The sequence below is a fragment of the Ziziphus jujuba genome, chromosome 7 (assembly GCF_031755915.1).
Source record: "Ziziphus jujuba cultivar Dongzao chromosome 7, ASM3175591v1".
NCBI classification, from domain to species: domain Eukaryota; kingdom Viridiplantae; phylum Streptophyta; class Magnoliopsida; order Rosales; family Rhamnaceae; genus Ziziphus; species Ziziphus jujuba.
The window spans coordinates 245,078-263,781 of NC_083385.1; the positions used below are offsets into that span (position 1 = coordinate 245,078).

The window sequence follows — 18,704 nt, forward strand, 5'->3', positions numbered from 1 at the left end:
TTACACTTAGCTTTATTGGATTTGTTGCTAAAATATCCGTATTAAACCCAAAACTCTTGGCGAATGGCCAATAACCCAAGGAAAGGAAAGAATCGGTTACATTTTTTATATGATCTCCTCTTTCTTATTCTTATAGATAGACTAATTATCTATATTTTTTTATTCTATTATTTTTCTAAATTAAATAGGAATAGGGTAAAAGTCAAAATATATGTATATATTGATTTATAGATGTAAATGGATTTTTTTTTTCAATAGGAAATTTCCAATACGAATGGTACTTATTAGAATGAGGTACCAGGTCTTATGTCAGTTGCAAAATAAAGTTTATCATTTGTTGCAATACTTCCTAAAAAAAGTTCCATTAGACTAACAGAAGAAAGCGAGTTAATCAGCTAATTTAATTCCTCATCCTCAAACCAGTATTTCCAGGGGGTTGTTGTCACAATGAATACAAAATTGTAGGAGTGAAATCTAAATATAATTTGAAAAAGCAAGAGCAGCAAATCCAAGGAAATAAAAAAGAAAAACAAAAGCATTTTTAGGATTAAACAAAGGGATTCAAAAATAAAAGCACTAATGCCATAACCAGTCCATAAATCATTAAAGCTTCCATAAAAGCCAGACTAAGCAATAAAGTACCTCGTATTTTTCCCTCTACTTCTGGTTGTCTGGCAATCCCCTTCACAGCTTGGCCCGCGGCAGTACCTTGCCCACCCCCAGGTCCAATAGAAGCCAGCCCGACAGCCAATCCAGCAGCAATAATGGAAGTGGATTCATGATAAATTCCTCGCAAAAAATGAAGAAAATAAAGAAATAGTTAATGATACAATTAACCAATGAATTATGGCTTACTTATGAATTATGGCTTACTTATTCTATCGCTAAGATTTATCCATTCAAAGTCACTAAAAGCAACAAATTGAAATATTAATATTCTTGAAGCAACAGAATTGCTTCGATATTTTCCTATCCACGTAATTTTTGTTAATTCGTATGACTTTTGTTCGGCAAGTTCGTTTTTTTTATTTTTTTTCCGAAGCATTCTTTGAATTCTTTGTTCTTTTATGTGATTTAAATTCATTCAATATTCAAAAAAAATTACAGTCAAAATGGAAGGACTTATATTGGAATCCCTATCGAAATTCATAACACAATAGTAGGGGAAATTAAGTATATCTGTAATTCATATATACCTAGTTAATATCGAATATCACATATACATGTCTTTCCCCCATAATGTAAACCAACTATTCGTATCTTAGATTTAGTTGGATTCCAGAATCATTCTTCGAAACATACACAAGAATTATCTTCTAACGATTAGATTACATACATCTAGTTCAACCCCCCCCCCCCCCCCCCCTTCTCTCTAACCAACCCCTTTTTTTTATAAATATCCTTTTTGTAAACCCTTATCTTCTATTTTTATTTATCATTATCCCTTATGAGTACAATTAATCTAACTGACAAATTCGTTAGACATAATCATCGCATAGAAATATCAGGATTGAGTTTATCAAAGTTCATGTAATTTATTATTTATTAATTTTTTTTGGTCAATTGGTGAATTAAATGAACAAAAAAATATCAATAGAAAGGGAATATTCATTGGAGGGTGGTATAAATCGACCAAACAGGAATTTGAGGAAAAAAATTTCCTTTTTTTTTTTTTTTTTCTTAAAAAGTTCCTTAACTTAATATTGTAATATTCTTTTTACTATTACTCTAGATCGTATATACTTTATATTTATTTCAATCTTATTTGTATATTTTTCTTCCCTAAGTCTAAGTGGATTACTTTGAGACACGTAGACATGCCATCATGCTAAGCTAAAAAAAGACTATGTTGAAAACTAATCAATGATGACCTTCCATGGATTCGCCTATATAAGCCGTAGCTAAGGTTGCAAAAATAAGAGCTTGAATGCCACTTGTAAATAATCCAAGGAACATGATAGGTATAGGAACCACTAAAGGTACTAAAGAAATAAGAACAACTACTACTAATTCATCGGCTAATATATATCCAAAAAGTCGAAAACTAAGCAATAAGGGTTTTGTGAAATCTTCTAAGATGTTAATGAGCAAAAGGATTGGGGTTGGTTGAATGTATTTACCGAAATAACCTAATCCCTTTTTTGAAATGCCCGTATAAAAATATGCTACAGACGTGAGTAAAGCTAAAGCAACAGTAGAATTTATATCATTTCTGTTTGCGGTTAACTCACCAGGGTAAAAGAGCCCCTTACCAATTCGAAACAAAAATAAATAAAAACATAGTTCCAATAAATGGAACCCAGGGACCATATTCTTCTCCAATCTACGTTTTGCTCATGTCTCGAATGAATTCAAGGACATATGCAAAGAAATTCTGATTGTCAGTCGGAATGGTTTTTGGATCACGAACCGCTATAATGGTTGAACCTAACCATGGACTTGGAAACTTCCTATTTGCCAATAGAAATGTTGGCCTACTTCCACACCAGATAGATCGTATAACTCTTTTAGTGTGTTGATGGAACATAATAAAACATTCATATTAACCTCTGAAAGAAATAGAACTTTAAAAGGAATTATTTTGATTCAACCATCTAATTTTCGATTTGTATACTTGCATTGGATATTTTGAATACCTACTAATCGCATAATATCCTCGGTTATTTTTATCTCTTTTGTGCAAGTTAAGTTAAAAATAGTAATCGATTCAATAAATCTATTCTATGGAGTTCCCAAAATAATTTACTTATCTTATTATTAATCAAGAATTTCGTATATAGCCAAAACAGCCCTCACAAATAGCAAATACTAATTTGTTAAGAATTAATCAAATTGAAGCTATAGCGTCATCATTTACCGGAATTGAAATATCTGCTAGATCTGGGTCACAATTTGTATCGATTGAACAAATCATTGGAATGCCTAAAGTCATACATTCATGAAGAGCTAAAGATTCTTCTTGCTGATCAACAATTAGTACAATATCGGGCAAACCAGTCATATATTTAATCCCGCCGAGATATGTTTACAAGTGAGATAATTGTCTCTTTAACACAGCCGCATCCTTTTTTGTAAGATGATTGAGTCTCCCCGTCTTTTATTCCATTCTCAATTCCCTTTATTACAGCCTGTGCTACTAAATCCACTGCTTTATTTTTGTTAAAAACAATTAAGAATTGTTTTCCCTACTTGTTGCATCAAAAACTAAATCACAAGCTTTTGCCAAAAACCAAGCAATTCTAGGAAGATTTATAATATGAGTACCTTTACGGCTTGTAGAGATATATGGTGCCATTTGAGGATTCCATTTCCTAGTACCATGACCAAAATGAACTCCTGCTCCCATCATCTTTTCCAAATTGATGTTCCAATATCTTCTTGTCATAAAAAAAAAAAAAAAGAGAAGCTAAAATAGAAATAAATAATTGTTCCCACGAAACCTTTTCTTCTACCGAAGATTGGCCATTGATACACGATCCAGACCATTCATTTCTTTCTATTCGTTATTATCTTTATTTCTATTACCAAATTAAACGACCATAACACAAATAGAAAAAGGATTAATTCGCTTTTAGGAATCATTAAATCCTAGAAATGATTGTTTTGATATATCATGTAAATTCTTCGAAATGCAAAAATCAAATAATTCTCTGTGGTCGAACAAAATGTCTTTCATTTCCCACTCGAATAAATTCTTCTTTTTCATTTACAAAGGAATGTTGTGATGTTTCCTTGAATAGTGCACTAATCTTTTGAATCTAGTCCCAACGGGTATCATCCCCCTAGAACAATGTTCTCAGTTAGACCTTTTAACTAATTGATATGACCACGTAAAGCAGCTTTTGGTAAAATGCAAGCAGTTTCTTGAAAACTCGCTTCGGATATGAAACTTTAAGTATTTAAACGTGTGCCATGGTCTGCAGCTGGCCGAAATGTAGGTCCCCGGCAATGAGTGCCGCAGCAATCGGTGGTTGTCCAACCTTCGGCTTCTTGCTGCATACACGAATCGTTGTCGTGGCCTTATAGAGACCGCAATACGCCACCGATGCGGCATCTCCAACCTAACCTGGCAGGGCTACTAGCTGAGTTTAAGCATATCAATAAGCGGAGGAAAAGAAACTTACAAAGATTCCCCTAGTAACGAGTGCCCTTGGTGTTCGAATTGGAGTCTTAAGAAGCATCCTTAGTGGCGGACCAGGCTCAAGTCCCCTGGAAGGGGGCACAGGAGAGGGTGAGAGCCCCGTCGTGACTGGACCCTGTCAGACCACGAGGCGCTGTCGGCGAGTTAGGTTGTTTGGGAATGCAGCCCAAATCAGGCAGTAATTTCTGTCCAAGGCTAAATATGGGTGAGAGACTGATAGCAAACAAGTACCGTGACAGAAAGATGGAAAGGACTTTGAAAAGAAAGTCAAGGAGTACGCATTGATCAGATGCAGAACAGTGAGAGCCGGTCTGCTGATCGACTTGTGGCACGAACCGATGCGGATTGCGATGCCGGCCCAAGCCCAGGCTATAGGTATGCCAATGGAGACGTCATCATCACGATTGTGGTTGGCAACGTGCGTCGTCATGGTGTGCTTCGATATCTATGCGCTCCTCACATCGACCTGTGGGCTCCCCATTCGGTCAGTGAACCCGTAAGGTGCAAGGAAGCTAAGTGGCGGGATCCCCATGCCGGTTGCACCGCCAATCGACCTTGATCTTCTGAGAAGGGTTCGAGTGAGAGCATGCCTATCGAGACCTGAAAGATGGTGAACTATGCCTGAGGAAGGCGAAGCCAGATGAAACTCTGGTGAAGGCCCATAGTGATACTAACGTGCAAAATGTTCATCTAACTTGGGTATAGGGGCGAAAGAATAATTGAACCATCTAGTAGCTGGTTCCCTCAGAAGTTTCCCTCAGGATAGCTGGAGCCTACGGACGAGCTCTATCGAGTAAAGCCAATGATTAGAGGCATCAGGGGTGCAATGCCCTCAACCTATTTTCAAACTTTAAATAGGTAGGATAGCGCGGCTGCTCAGTTAAGCCACGCTATGGAATTGAGAGCTCCGAGTGGACCACTTTTGGTAAGCAGAACTGGTGATACAGGATGAACCGGAAGCTGGATTACGGTGCCTAACTGTGTGCTAACCTAGAACACAAAAAGGGTGTTAGTCGTTTAAGACAGTAGGACGGTGGTCATGGAAGTCGAAATCTGCTTAGGAGTGTGTAACAACTCACCTGCCAAATCAACTAGCCCCGAAAATGGGTGGTACTAAAGCGCGCGACCTATACCCGGCCGTCGGGGCAAGAGCTAGGCCTCGATAAGTAGGAGGGCATGGCGGTCGCTAGAAAACCTGGGGCACGAGCCCAGGCGAAACGGCCGTCAGTGCAGATCTTGGTGGTAGTATCAAATATTAAAATGAGAACTTTGAAGGCCAAAGAAGGGAAAGGTTCCATGTGAATGGCACTTGTACATGGGTTAGTTGATCCTAAGAAATGGGGAAAGCCCATCTAACAGAGTGACCGGCATGAATTTTGAAAGGGAATCGAGTTAAAATTCCTGAACCGGGATGTGGCAGCTGATGACAATGTTAAGAAGTCTAGAGACGTCGACGGGGGTCTTGGGAAGAGTTATCTTTTATGTTTAACAGCTTGCCCACCCTGGAAATGGCTCAGCCGTAGGTAGGGTCCAGCTGCTGGAAGAGCACAGCATGTCGTGTGGTGTCCGGTGTGCCCCCGGTGGCCCTTGAAAATTCGAAGAATCGAGTGCTTCCCATGCTCGGTCCTACTCATAACCGCATCAGGTCTCCAAGGGGAACAACCTCTGGCCAATGGAACAATGTAGGTAAGGGAAGTTGGCAAAATGGATCCATAAAAGGATTGGCTCTGAGGACTGGGCACGACGGTCCCAGTCCCGAACCCGTCGGCTATCAGTGGACTGCTCAAGCTACTCCCGCAGCGAGAGTGGTTCACCGCATGTCGACCGAGGGATGGACTGGGAAAAGGTCCCGTTGGGGGCCCTTCCCCAGGAGTCGAATAGTCGACTCAGAACTGGTATGGACAAGGGGAATCTGACTGTTTAATTAAAACAAAGCATTGCGATGGTCCCTACGGATGCTCAAGCAATGTGATTTCTACCCAGTGCTCTGAATGTCAAAGTGAAGAAATTCATCCAAGTGCAGGTAAATGGCGGGAGTAACTATGACTCTCTTAAGGTAGCCAAATGCCTCGTCATCTAATTAGTAACATGCATGAATGGATTAAGGAGATTCCCACTGTCCCTATCTACTATCCAGTGATACCACAGCTAAGGGAATGGGCCTGGCAGAATCAGCGAGGAAAGAATACCCTATTGAGCTTGACTCTAGTCCAACTTTTTGAAATGACTTGAGAGGTGTAGTATAAGTGGGAGCCGAAAACGGCGAAAGTGAAATACCACTACTTTTAATGTTATGTAACTTATTCTGTGAATCGAAAGTAGGGCACTACCCCTCTTTTTAGACGCAAGGCCTACCTCGACTGACTGATCCGGGTGGAAGACATTGTCAGGTGGGAAGGTTGGCTGGGGCGACACATCTGTTAAAAGATAACGCAGGTGTCCTATGATGAGCTCAACCAGAACATAAATCTCGTGTGGAACAAAAGGGTAAAAGCTCGTTTGATTCTGATTTCTAGTATGAATACGAACTGTGAAAGCGTGGCCTATCAATCCTTTAGACCTACAGAATTTGAAGCTAGAGGTGTCAAAAAAGTTACCACAAGGATAACTGGCTTGTGGCAGCCAAGCGTTCATAGCGACGTTGCTTTTTGATCCTTCGATGTTGGCTCTTCTTATCATTGTGAAGCAGAATTCACCAAGTGTTGGATTGTTCACCCACCAATAGGGAACATGAACTGGGTTTAGACCGTTGTGAGATAGGTTAGTTCTACCCTACTGATGATAGTGTCGCAATAATAAACTTAAGCATAATTGAGTGAATGAATAAAAATATAAAATTGAAAACTAAACAAAAATATCTATATTTCAATCATAACAATATATAGTGGTAAAAAATAATTAATTATGCTTAGATTACATCAATATTTAATTACAATATTTAACTAAAAATTAATATATTTTGCATGGAAACAATAATAATAAAATTAATTATAATAATGTAAATGAATAAAAATATCAATTTAAAACTAAACAAACATATCCATAGTTCAAAATATATAAACTATAAAATTAATCATATTTGATAAAAGGTAATAGTTAAACATTACAATTATACATTTTTTATGTAAATAAAAATACTCACAGTTTTTTTTCCCACCAAAAATTATGTTTCTTCATTTGCATATTTTCCATATTTCCCCATTCATGTCCATGTCCATAGATCCTCATATTCTATGTATTCTCGAGTGCCTATTTCATTTTGCTGCAAAAGTTACATGTATATATTAATAATACCATGTGATTAAAATAAAAAAATGCATATATAGTTAAGTAGAAATAAAAATAGAAAACATACCATAGATGTTTCCAATCTTTCATATCCCAATGCACCCATTCTATAGGGATGCTTGTTCAATTTTCTTCTTTCAGATTGCTGATTACTTAGTTTCTATAAAATTATAAACACATATACATATTAGAAAATTAAATAACTAATTTTTAAGTAAATAATTAAGTATATTTTTAAGTAATTAATGACAACAATTATATAAGTAATTTAAGTTTTGTGCATTTGATAAATACTTCTAAATATATCTTGAACTCTCCTGTCAATCTCTGTTTTCATTCAACATCTCTTGGACTATAAATTGATACATTTTGGGTGGATGCTTAAATACTTTGGGTGTCTTAAAATATGGTCGAACATATTTTGTATGAAAGGCACAGCCAACTTTGGAATACTATACAAGCTTGGCAACATGTGTGAGTTAATTGACTATTGTGATAGTGATTGGGTAGGTAGCTTGGAAGATATGAAGAGTACCTCTGGATACATGTTTATGTTTGATTTAGGTCCATTTTTATGGAGCTCACACAAGCAAGGAAACACGGCACAATCAACAGCAGAAGCTGAATATATCTCGGCAGCAACAACATTAAATTGCTTAATGAATTAGGTTGCAAGCAAACAAATGCAACCATTATTTATTGTGACAACATTTTAGCATTGCCATCATCAAAAATCTAGTACAACACAGAAGAACCAAGCACATCCTTGTGAAGTACCATAGTATCCGAGAGGCTGAAAGAAACAAAGAAACCAATTTAGGGCATTGTACCACTCAAGACCAGCTAGCCGACATTCTTACAAAACCATTGCCAAAAGATAGACTTCAAATGCTTAAAAGTCTTCTTCGCATCATGCCTAACATTGCCAAGGAGGAGTAGAGAATCTTGGATTTGTTGTAAATGCTCAAAAATTTGTTGAGATTGCATTTGTTTAATGGTAGCATCATTGTAGTGGCTGAGCCTTCTATGCCATAATTCCGAATCTTCCTGAACTTTGCTTCTCATAGCCAATTGATTTTGTTGATTGAAATCAATCACAAGGCTTTTATCTTTCATATGGATAAGTAATACAATTTTTCCATCCTTAGATATTTTACAACTTGTATCTAAGAACTTCAAAGTGTATCCTTTCTTCATAAGTTGTAGCTTACTTAACAAATTTTCAAACAGATTTGGTACATACAACACATTTGTGATTTGAATTATACCTTTTGGTGTTTTAATGACCAAATCTCCTTTTCCTTATGCCTCTATGATCTTTCCATTTGTAGCCTTGATTTTTTTTGCAATTCTTGGATTAAGCTTTACAAACAGGTCATGGTTATTGCACATGTGATTTGTACACCCGCTGTCCAAAATCCATGAATCTTTAGTTGAGCTTGCAATGTTGCAAGTTTCCATGAAGATATGTTCATGCTCTCCACTTGACTCTTTGGGTTCATGAGCATGTCTTGCCTCTTGCTTTTGGTTCTTTTGCTTGCAAACTCTTTCCATATGACCGAATTGCTTGCAAATTTTGCATTGAGCATTCGGTCTCCACCAACATATCTTGGCTGTGTGTCCTTGCTTTTTGCAAATTATGCAAGGATGATAGGTCATCTTGTTCCCACTTTGAGTTATGATCTCCTTGTCTCTATTTTGCCTTTGAAAAGGCCTTGGTTATAGATTGCTTTGCTTTTGTTGTTTACTACAAGGGCAGCTTCACTTAAGCTAGATCACCTTGTAGTCGAAGACTCCTCCTTTGTTTCGTGGCTTGCAAGACATTGATTAATTTAGCAATTGTAACTTGTGAAAGGTCTCTTGTTTCTTCCAAAGTTGAAATCTTTGCCTCATATTTCTCTGGAAGACATATGAGGATCTTTTCAACAATCCTTTGATCTAGAAAAATCTCTCCATGCAACCAAAATTGATTGACAATCTTCATGACTTTATTTGTAAATTCTTTCACGGTTTGATTCTCCATCATTTTCAAATTTTCGAACTCTCTTCTAAGATTTAGCAGCTGCATTTTTCTTGTTCTTGTGTTTCCTTGAAAATCTTCTTGAAGCCTTTCCCAAGCTTGTCTAGGTGTTGTGCAAGTCATGATTCTTGTAAAGATTTCATCAGTCACAGCAGTTTGTATGGCTGTGAGGATTTTGTAAGATATTGCATTTTCTTCACTTTGGAGCTTTATTTGGTTTACAGTAGCTCCTGCCCTTAGTGGTTCTATTTTATAATCAACTTCAACTAGCTCATAAAGGTCATAGGCTTGAAGATAGGCTCTCATTTTGATTGCCCAAACAGCGTAGATTTGGCCATCAAACATAGGAGGTGAAGGTGTAGAAAAATGTGAGGAAGCCATTGAAACTGGTAGGTGTTTTACAAGTACTTCATGGTGAAGCAAAACACATGTGTAAAGTAACTTCATCACATGCTTCTTAGTTTTTTGACAAGTGATGCTGTCTCATTGAGTGCATCATGTTGAAGTAGTCCTCATGCATGATGACACATGTCCTCACATGCATTGGATAAAAGAGAGGCCAAATGGTTAAGCTCCATATCACCAAGCAGCTTCCATGTCACCATCCTTGTCACCAAGGTGCTTTCCATGTCATCAAGGTGCTTAGTTCCCTAAAAACCTAATTCAGCTAATACACTTTAATTAACACAATTTGTCACAATTTTCTAATTAGATATTGTACTTCGAACTAATGAACCCTCTAAATTGTTCATTTGCACCACTGCATATTTGAGAGCAACTCCTACCTCATCATATTAAGATTTCCCAACATCTTTCCTAAGACCTTGCATCATTGTAGGTCCTTTTCTTTTATGTTCTTTAGTCAGTATAGCCTATCCAACCTCATTACATAATGATTATCTATTATCATCATTACATGATGAAGATCTATTATCATTATCTGGGAGGGCATGTTGATCATTACGACCATAACCATTATCACATTATTCCTTATTATCACTTTCAACCACACTTGCCAACTGAAAGACAAATGATCGCAAACCATAGTAGAATCTCTAAGAACATCTTCTTTAACCAATTCATTTTCAAAAAAAGTACCATGTTGTAGTGGAGTTAAAACTACAAATCATCCATAATCAACTTGTGAAGCCATAATGAATGGGTCATATTTATATCTAATTTTATTTTAGTTAATACATGTAAAACCCATTTCATTAACTTTCACACCACTACTGTTGACCCAATCACACTTAAATACAAGAATTCGAAACACAGTGTAATTGACATCCCAGATTTCTCTTATTACCCCTTCGTATGCCATTTGAGCTAAAATAAGGTTATTGTCCTTAGCACTAGCAAAATGCCTACTTTTAGCAACTACCTTCACACCACAATTCTGGGTGACCCATTTATTATCCCAATCCAAAATGTTGAATTGAACTCCTTTAATCTCATTGTGAACCATGTACGTTCCGTCTTAATGTTTTAGAAACTATATGATTTGGTTGACTTTGCTTTTGTTCAATCTAGTAAATGGAAATACAATTATACATTGTTTACTCACTAAACCTAAAGTTAAAACATTGATATTAATGGTTTATTTGAAACATACCTTATCATGTAACCAATATATAAATGTATGTTTGTGTTCATCTTGAAACCATTTTTCTTTTTTTCCTCAATTTTTTTTTCTTGACTTCAAGGCTTTCAGATGAATTCTAAAACAAGGAAAAGTTTTCTTATTTAGATTAATGTGCTAACCCAAACCACTACACAACGAGTGAACAAAATCAAAATGAAAACCCAAGCCCAATGCAAAATCAAGAACAAAACTCTAATCCTAAGCAAAATCGCGACAAAAACCCCAATCCCAAGCAAAATCATAAACAATATATCAACCCAAATAAGATTGAGAAATCCCACCAGTTAAATTTGAAAAAAAAAAAAAAACCCATAACCTAAGTTTTTTCCACCTACAACCTGTGCAACACAGCAATATAGCAAACAGTAACCAAGCAATCTAGCAACATAGCAACCTAGCAACCTAACAACAAACACACCAAGAAACCCAGCAATGACAGAAACCCAGCCAAAAAAAAAACAAAAAAACAAAAAAACAAAAAATGACTAAAAAATATAACCCATCAGTGAACCTAGTATGGTTGATGATAAAAAATGGAAGAAAAATCAGTAAATATGTACTCGCTAACGACGACAAAGGAGAAAAAAATAAGAAACCTAGAAACCAGCTAACCCGACTGTTCAACTTTTCTTAGAGCACAGCAAAGCTAGGATCTCTTAGAGTTTGTACTTGGTGAAAAGATGGGGATTGAAAAATGCGCCTAATATTTTTTTAAATATTAATGATGATTTTAAAGTATCAAAGGGTGGGGTTTGAAAAAATTGGAGGAAAATACAAATGATTTTAAAATTTGAAAGGAAAATTAATTTGCTTTATATTTTATTCAATTTCATGTATATTACTTCATATCTATAATATTTTTGTGTATTTGATTCATATTCTAAATGGTGCATTTAATGGGTAAAAAAATTAAAAAAAAATAATTCAAACAAGCAGGTGATGCTTTTATCATCAAAAATGTCATCCAACGTTCGAAAAATAATTAAATTTATCATATTTTTATTAACTATCTATTAACTATATATTAACTATCTATTAAATTATTAAATTTAAATTAATTAAATTTGAAAATGTTTTATTAATTTAAAAAATAGCTACTTTAAAATGAAATACAAATAAATTAAATGAATAGATTAATTATTTTACCTCATATTGTAAATTAATATATTTATTACTTATATACATATGAATAAAATATAAAATTAACTAAAATAACAAAAATTAACACAATAGGCGACGAAGCTTTTGATGCTAAAAGCGTCGCTTCATGCTTTTCATTTTTCAAATAATTAAATTTCTCAAGCTTTTCATTAGTTTAAAAAATAATAATTTAAAATTAAAACATAAATAAATTAATTCAACAGATTAATTATTTTACTTCATATTGCTAATTAATATATTTAATATTTATATACATAATAATAAAATATAAAATTAAATAAAAATATCAAAATTTAACACAATAAGCAATGCTTTTCATGTTAAAAGCGTCACATGATGCTTTTTAATTTTAAAATAATTAAACTTCTCAAACTTTTTATTAATTTAAAAAATCATTAATTTTAAATTCAAACACAAGTAAATTAAGTATATAGATTAATTATTTTGCTTCATATTGCAAATTAATATATTTAATATTTATATACATATGAATAAAATATAAAATTAAATAAAATTTCAAAAATTAAGACAAAAGGTGACCGAATGCTTTTAAACTATAAAATGTTTAATTTCATCAAACTTTAATTAATTTAAAAAATAATTTTCAATTCAAACACAAATAAATTACACGAATAGAATAATTATTTTGCTTCATATTGCTAATTAATCAATTTAATATTTACATACATATGAATAAAATATAAAATTAATTAAAATCCCAAAAATTAAGACAATCAGTGGCGCTTTAGATGTGATACAAACCTAAAGCCGTATTATATTAGTCCGGATCGTAAAATTAAGTTCAAGTTCTTGTGGAAACCTTAACCCCTAACCAACCTGTGATTAGAAATCTTAGTATATCGAAGATGCCAAAATAGCTGATATTTATCCTATTGATAAGTCAAAACTAAAACACTCACTCTCTAATTGTGTTTTAGGTGTTCAAAGAGAACAAAGAGAATTCTTTCTCATAAATAATTTTCTGAATATTATTAAAGGTTTGTTCTCCTTGAAAAAATAAGCCCTTAAATAGCCTAAAGTCACAAAGTAATAAACCCTAAAAAACTAAGACAAAACCGCCCATACATTAACACATTCCTAATGTGGCCGAAATTCCATGCCTTTCCTAATCTAATTCTGATTAATTAATTCCTTTATTTTGAATTAGGAATTAATTAATTTACAATTGAAATAATAAAATAATAACTTTCCTAAGTTGATTTTTCCAGAAAATAAATAAATAAAAACCAAATAGAAGACTAATTTCCTAAAACAAACAGTCAACTCAAATTAGGGAACTAGTTAACTAGTTTGACCACTGAGATATGTTTGACCAATTTTCTGCTTGTAAAGGCTCCAAATTAGCTCCCATATGCCATGTAGGATGCCAAATAGGATTATTTATGATTCCCATACGTTGCCGTTGATTGGAACAAAGAGAAAATGCCAAATCAACAAAATACAGTAAAGCCAGCAACAAAATGCAACAAATCAGCCAGCAATTCCTTCTATGCACAAATCACCATTTTAGTTGCTTTAACTTCTGCCTTATCTTGGTTTCATGACCTCTTAGTGATATTCATTGATTTCATGAAGTGTTGGATCCATTCCTTACTGCCTAGAGTCCAAAAAGGCACAAAAACAGTTACCGGCCTCCACCACTTGGATGCTTAAAACAGACTTGGAATCTTCGGGTATGGATAAGCCTTTTTGAGAATTGATAACTCCCTATATGAAGATAGCCAGGTTGTTCTTAAATCTCTTGGCTTGAGCCCTAATGATTGGCCCGATATTCAACTGTATCAGATTTGCACCCCAGCGGGTTGTCGGTTGTGCAGGTACGGGTAAATTCTCATCATTTCCCTCCTCTTGAAAAGGATTTAACCTCAAATCAAAATCATCACCTGCAGTAAAAGGAGATAAATCAGCAACATTAAATGTAGCACTAATATTATACTCACCCGGTAAGTCAAGATTGTAGGCATTCTCATTAATCTACTTCAAAACTTGAAAAGGTTCATCCTCACGCAGCATAAACTGGGATTTTTTTTTTGCTCAGGAAACCTCTCCTTCCGTAAGTGCAACCAAACCCAATCTCCAGGTTCAAAAACAACCTTTATTCAGCCTTGGTTGGCATTCCTAGCATATTGTTCGATCCTCCTCTCAATATTTGCCTTGGTCTTTTCATGAATCTGCTTCACAAAATCAACTTTTTGCTTTCCATCTAGATTGGCATGTTCACTTAAAGGTAAATGTGTATGATGTATTGGAGTCAAAGGATTAAAACCATAAACAATCTCAAATAGTGTAAATTTAGTAGCTAAATGCAAAGATCTATTATAGGCAAATTCAACATGTAGCAAACATTCTTCTCGTGTTCTTAAATTTCTACTAATTAAAGCCTTTAACTTAGCATGCCTTTGGTTAAGCTTCTCTTGGCCTTTAATGTGCTTCAAAGATTCATGATCCGTATGAATCGTAAACTCCTTCGGCATTAAATAATGTTGCCACGTTTTCAAAGCTCTCATCAAAGCATACATCTCTTTGTCATAGGTCGGGTAGTTTAGTGCAGCTCCATTCAAGTTCTCACTATAGTAGGCTATGGGTCTTCCTTCTTGCATTAAAAGAGCTCCAATACCTAAACTCGAAGCATCACATTCAATTTCAACAGTCTTAGAAAAATTTGGCAAAACTAATAAAGGTGCATTAGTTAATTTTTCTTTCAACAAATTAAAAGATTTATCTTGTACTTCCCCTCATTTGAAGCCAACATTCTTCTTAACAACTTTGATCAAAGGTGCTGTGATGGTGCTAAAATACTTGACAAATCTTCAATAAAAACTAGCCAAATCATGAAAGCTCCTCACTTAGGTAATGAAGGTGGGTTTCGGCCTTTCTTGGATTGCTTTCACCTTGGATTGATCAACTTTAATTCCTGCAACATTTACAACAAATCCTAGAAAAACAAATTCACCTTTACAAAAATCACACTTTTCATATTAGCAAATAACCTTTCCTTCCTAAGAATATTTAAAACTTGCCTAAGATGTCCTTACATTCTCATCAAGGTTTCAGCTATATACTAAAATATCATCAAAATATACAACCACAAATTTACCAATAAATAGATGCATGACATGATTCATTAATCTCATGAAAGTACTAGATGCATTAGTTAACCCAAAACGCATCACTAACCATTCATACAATCCATATTTAGTCTTAAATGCGGTTTTCCATTCATCACCCTCTTTCATTCTAATTTGATGATAGCCATTACTAAGAAAACATGCAAGCACCATGCAATTCATTAAGCATATCATATAATCTAGGGATTGGATGTCTATACTTAATGGTAATATTATTTATGGCTCTACAATCAATACACATGCGCCATGATCCATCTTTCTTAGGAACTAATAAAACAGGAACAACACATGGACTCATTCTTTCCTTAATGTGACCTTTGTCAAGTAAGTCACCTACCTGCCTTTGTAGCTCCTTTGTCTCCTCTGGATTACTCATATATACAGGCCTATTAGGAATTATAGCTCATGATAAAAAATCAATTTGATGTTCAATCCCTCGAATAGGTGGTAAGCCATTAGAAATCTCCTCCAAAAAGACATCTTCAAAATCCTATAAAAGAGAAGAGATAGAACTTGGCAATTCAAGTTCTTCAGGATTAGCTTGATCATTTAAATAAACATCTTTATAAAGCATGACCAGCAATGATTTCTTATCCAAAATTGCTTCATTAACATCTCCAATGCTAAGATAAAAAATTTTATTTTTCTTTCCCACTCACGGGTTCCACTTTCCCACTCTCACTCTCGGCTTTTTCAATTTTCCTCACACTCTCGGGTTTTGTTCTCTCTCTTTCTCCCTTGGCTTTCTCTCTTTCTTTCCTCTCAAACTTGAGTTTAGGACACTTAGCTGGTTGGTCTTGTTTAGTCTTACCCCCTTGGATTGGAGCTGAAGCCATGGGTGCCACACTAGTTCTTTCTTTAAGCTTTTCGGCTTCCCTCCTTTGTTGTATTTGAAGTCGGTCTTTATATACCTCATTAGGATTCAATGGTTCCAGCTTGAACTTTTTACCTTTAAATCTAAAAATAATAACATTCTCTCGACCATAATGTATAGTATCTTTATCAAATTGCCATGGTCTACCTAATAAAATATGTCCAACATGATAATTAAAATTTATCAATGCTGAATTTTACTTTGATTTCTTTGTTTACTTTTATCTCACCACTATCATTAATCCATTGTAATCTATATGTTTTGGGATGTTTATCTCACAACATTACTAATTACATTTGCACAACTTCCACTATCAATTATCATACTACAAACATTACCTTGGATTTCACGAGTGTGGAAGATGTTCTCTCTTTGTAATTGGTCCTCAACTTTGCACACGGTCAAGACTCTCCTAGTCACCAAACTCAATTCAGCATGTGATCCATTTAGGCTCTCGGCTTCATCTTCAATTTCTTCCTCTTCTTGCTTGGTTTCATGCTCACTATCTTCACTTTCGGATTCTACCTCACCATTACCTTTCAGCACCACGATTCTCCTATTCGGGCATTGGCTAGCAATGTGTCCTATCCTTGGCACTTAAAACAAACAATGCCACTAATTCTAGAAGGTTTAGGATCAGATTTACCTTCATTCCTTGGTGCTTGGACAAATTCAATTTTGGCTTCCTTTTTTGGCCGATTGGTGCTTTCATCGCCTAACTTCGGTTTTGGCTTGTTGTCATATGTGGGATTGCTTCTCCAAACACTTGGATTTTTCCTCCCACTATTTGGTACTCCTCCAAACCGTGAGCTTGTACCCCTCCTATTGAATTGATTCTCAAGTTTGATAGCCACATGCAACATCTCTTCCAATTCCACATATTGTTGTAATTCCAAGTGATTGGCAATCTCTCAATTCAACCCACCTAGAAACCGTGCCATGCTCAATCTCATCATGAGCATCTCCATCTCCTTGTAATAATATTCCATGGTCCTATTTCCTTGAGATAAAGATTGTAACCTTCGATGTAGCAACCTATGGTAATGAGTCGGTACAAATCGTTTCCTCATGGCTCCTTTTATTTGTCGCCAAGTAGTAATCAATTCATCACCTACTCTCCTTTAGGTACTTTGCTCATTTATCCACCATTGGAGTGCATAATGACCAAATTCCAAAGCTGCCAATTGCCAAATTCCAAAGCTGCCAATTTAACTTTCTTAGGTTCCAAATAGGTATGACAGTTGAATATCATCTCCATTTGCTCCTCCCACTCTAGGTAAACCTCCAGATCACTTTTTCCCATAAAAGGTGCCATGTTGACCTTAATATTTCCAAGATTATCATCCTCATCCCTTGATATTCTCCCACAGGTTGGTCTTCCTTGGAGTGTAAAAATATCATAAATTTCTTCTTCAAGATTATCTACAAAATTACCTTCCCCGAATTCCTCTTTAGGTCGCCCTCGGCCTCCTCAGCCTCGACCTCGGCCACCATCTACATCAAACCGTGGATTCGGCCCACCTTATGAGGTTTCTAACCTATCCATCCTTTGATCTAGGTGATCAAAGTGAGCATTCATCCGCTATAATTGTTCCAACACCGCCATCATGTCCGTGTGCTCACCTCCGCTCCCCGTAGCCGAGAATCACCCTTGAATCCTACGGATTCCTCTTCATTAATTCTTAATGAGCCATCCACTTTCCTCATTCTTGAATCTGCCATATTAGTAAAAATATTGCAAAAATAAAATAAATCCTCACTAAATTCACTCCATCATGTGTATTACTCAAACAAGGTCTCGACACTCGTGTTTACACACTAGTTTCGGCTTTTACCCTCTTTTAAGCTCACACCCTTTTCCCTTTTTCCACTCAAGGAATTATCTCAAAGTTCTAATTAAAATACATACAAAACAACAACTAGATCACAAGTATGTTCTAATTAAACTTATCAATAAAACAGTAGCGAAAAGCAAGCCATATCGAGTGAATTGTTAAAACCTAGTTCTCGGCTTTTCGAAGCAAAAACAAGGTAAATCAACAAGCAAATTTTTGGAATGAATAAAAAGCTAACCAGAATATTATTAAACCAATAATTCAAAGATAAAATATAGAGAAAGAAATTCAAACATGAACAAGAATCAAATTGAACAAAAAATATAGGATAGTTGTTGGTTGTTGTTCTTTGTAATTCAAGTTTTTTAATCAAATCCTTTAACTAGTTTTAATCCAAATAATTTTAGCACTCAAAAAAAAATTCAAATTTCTAGAAGAAATATAAAATTCCAGCAACTCCAAATATCACAAACCAAATTTCCAGCTCAAACAAATTTCAATTCCAAATTCAACAAGTCGGCCTTTTGTGTAATTTTTTTTTATACTCGGCTTTTGGCTCTTTTTTTTTTTTTTTTGATCTTTTTTTTTGGGATC

General features: G+C 35.1%; 1 pseudogene; it reads left to right on the forward strand.

Annotated features, from left to right (window-relative positions):
• Nucleotides 1-4,057: 4,057 nt before the first annotated feature.
• On the forward strand, nt 4,058-7,165 carry LOC132804897 (28S ribosomal RNA; annotated as a pseudogene).
• Nucleotides 7,166-18,704: the final 11,539 nt, after the last annotated feature.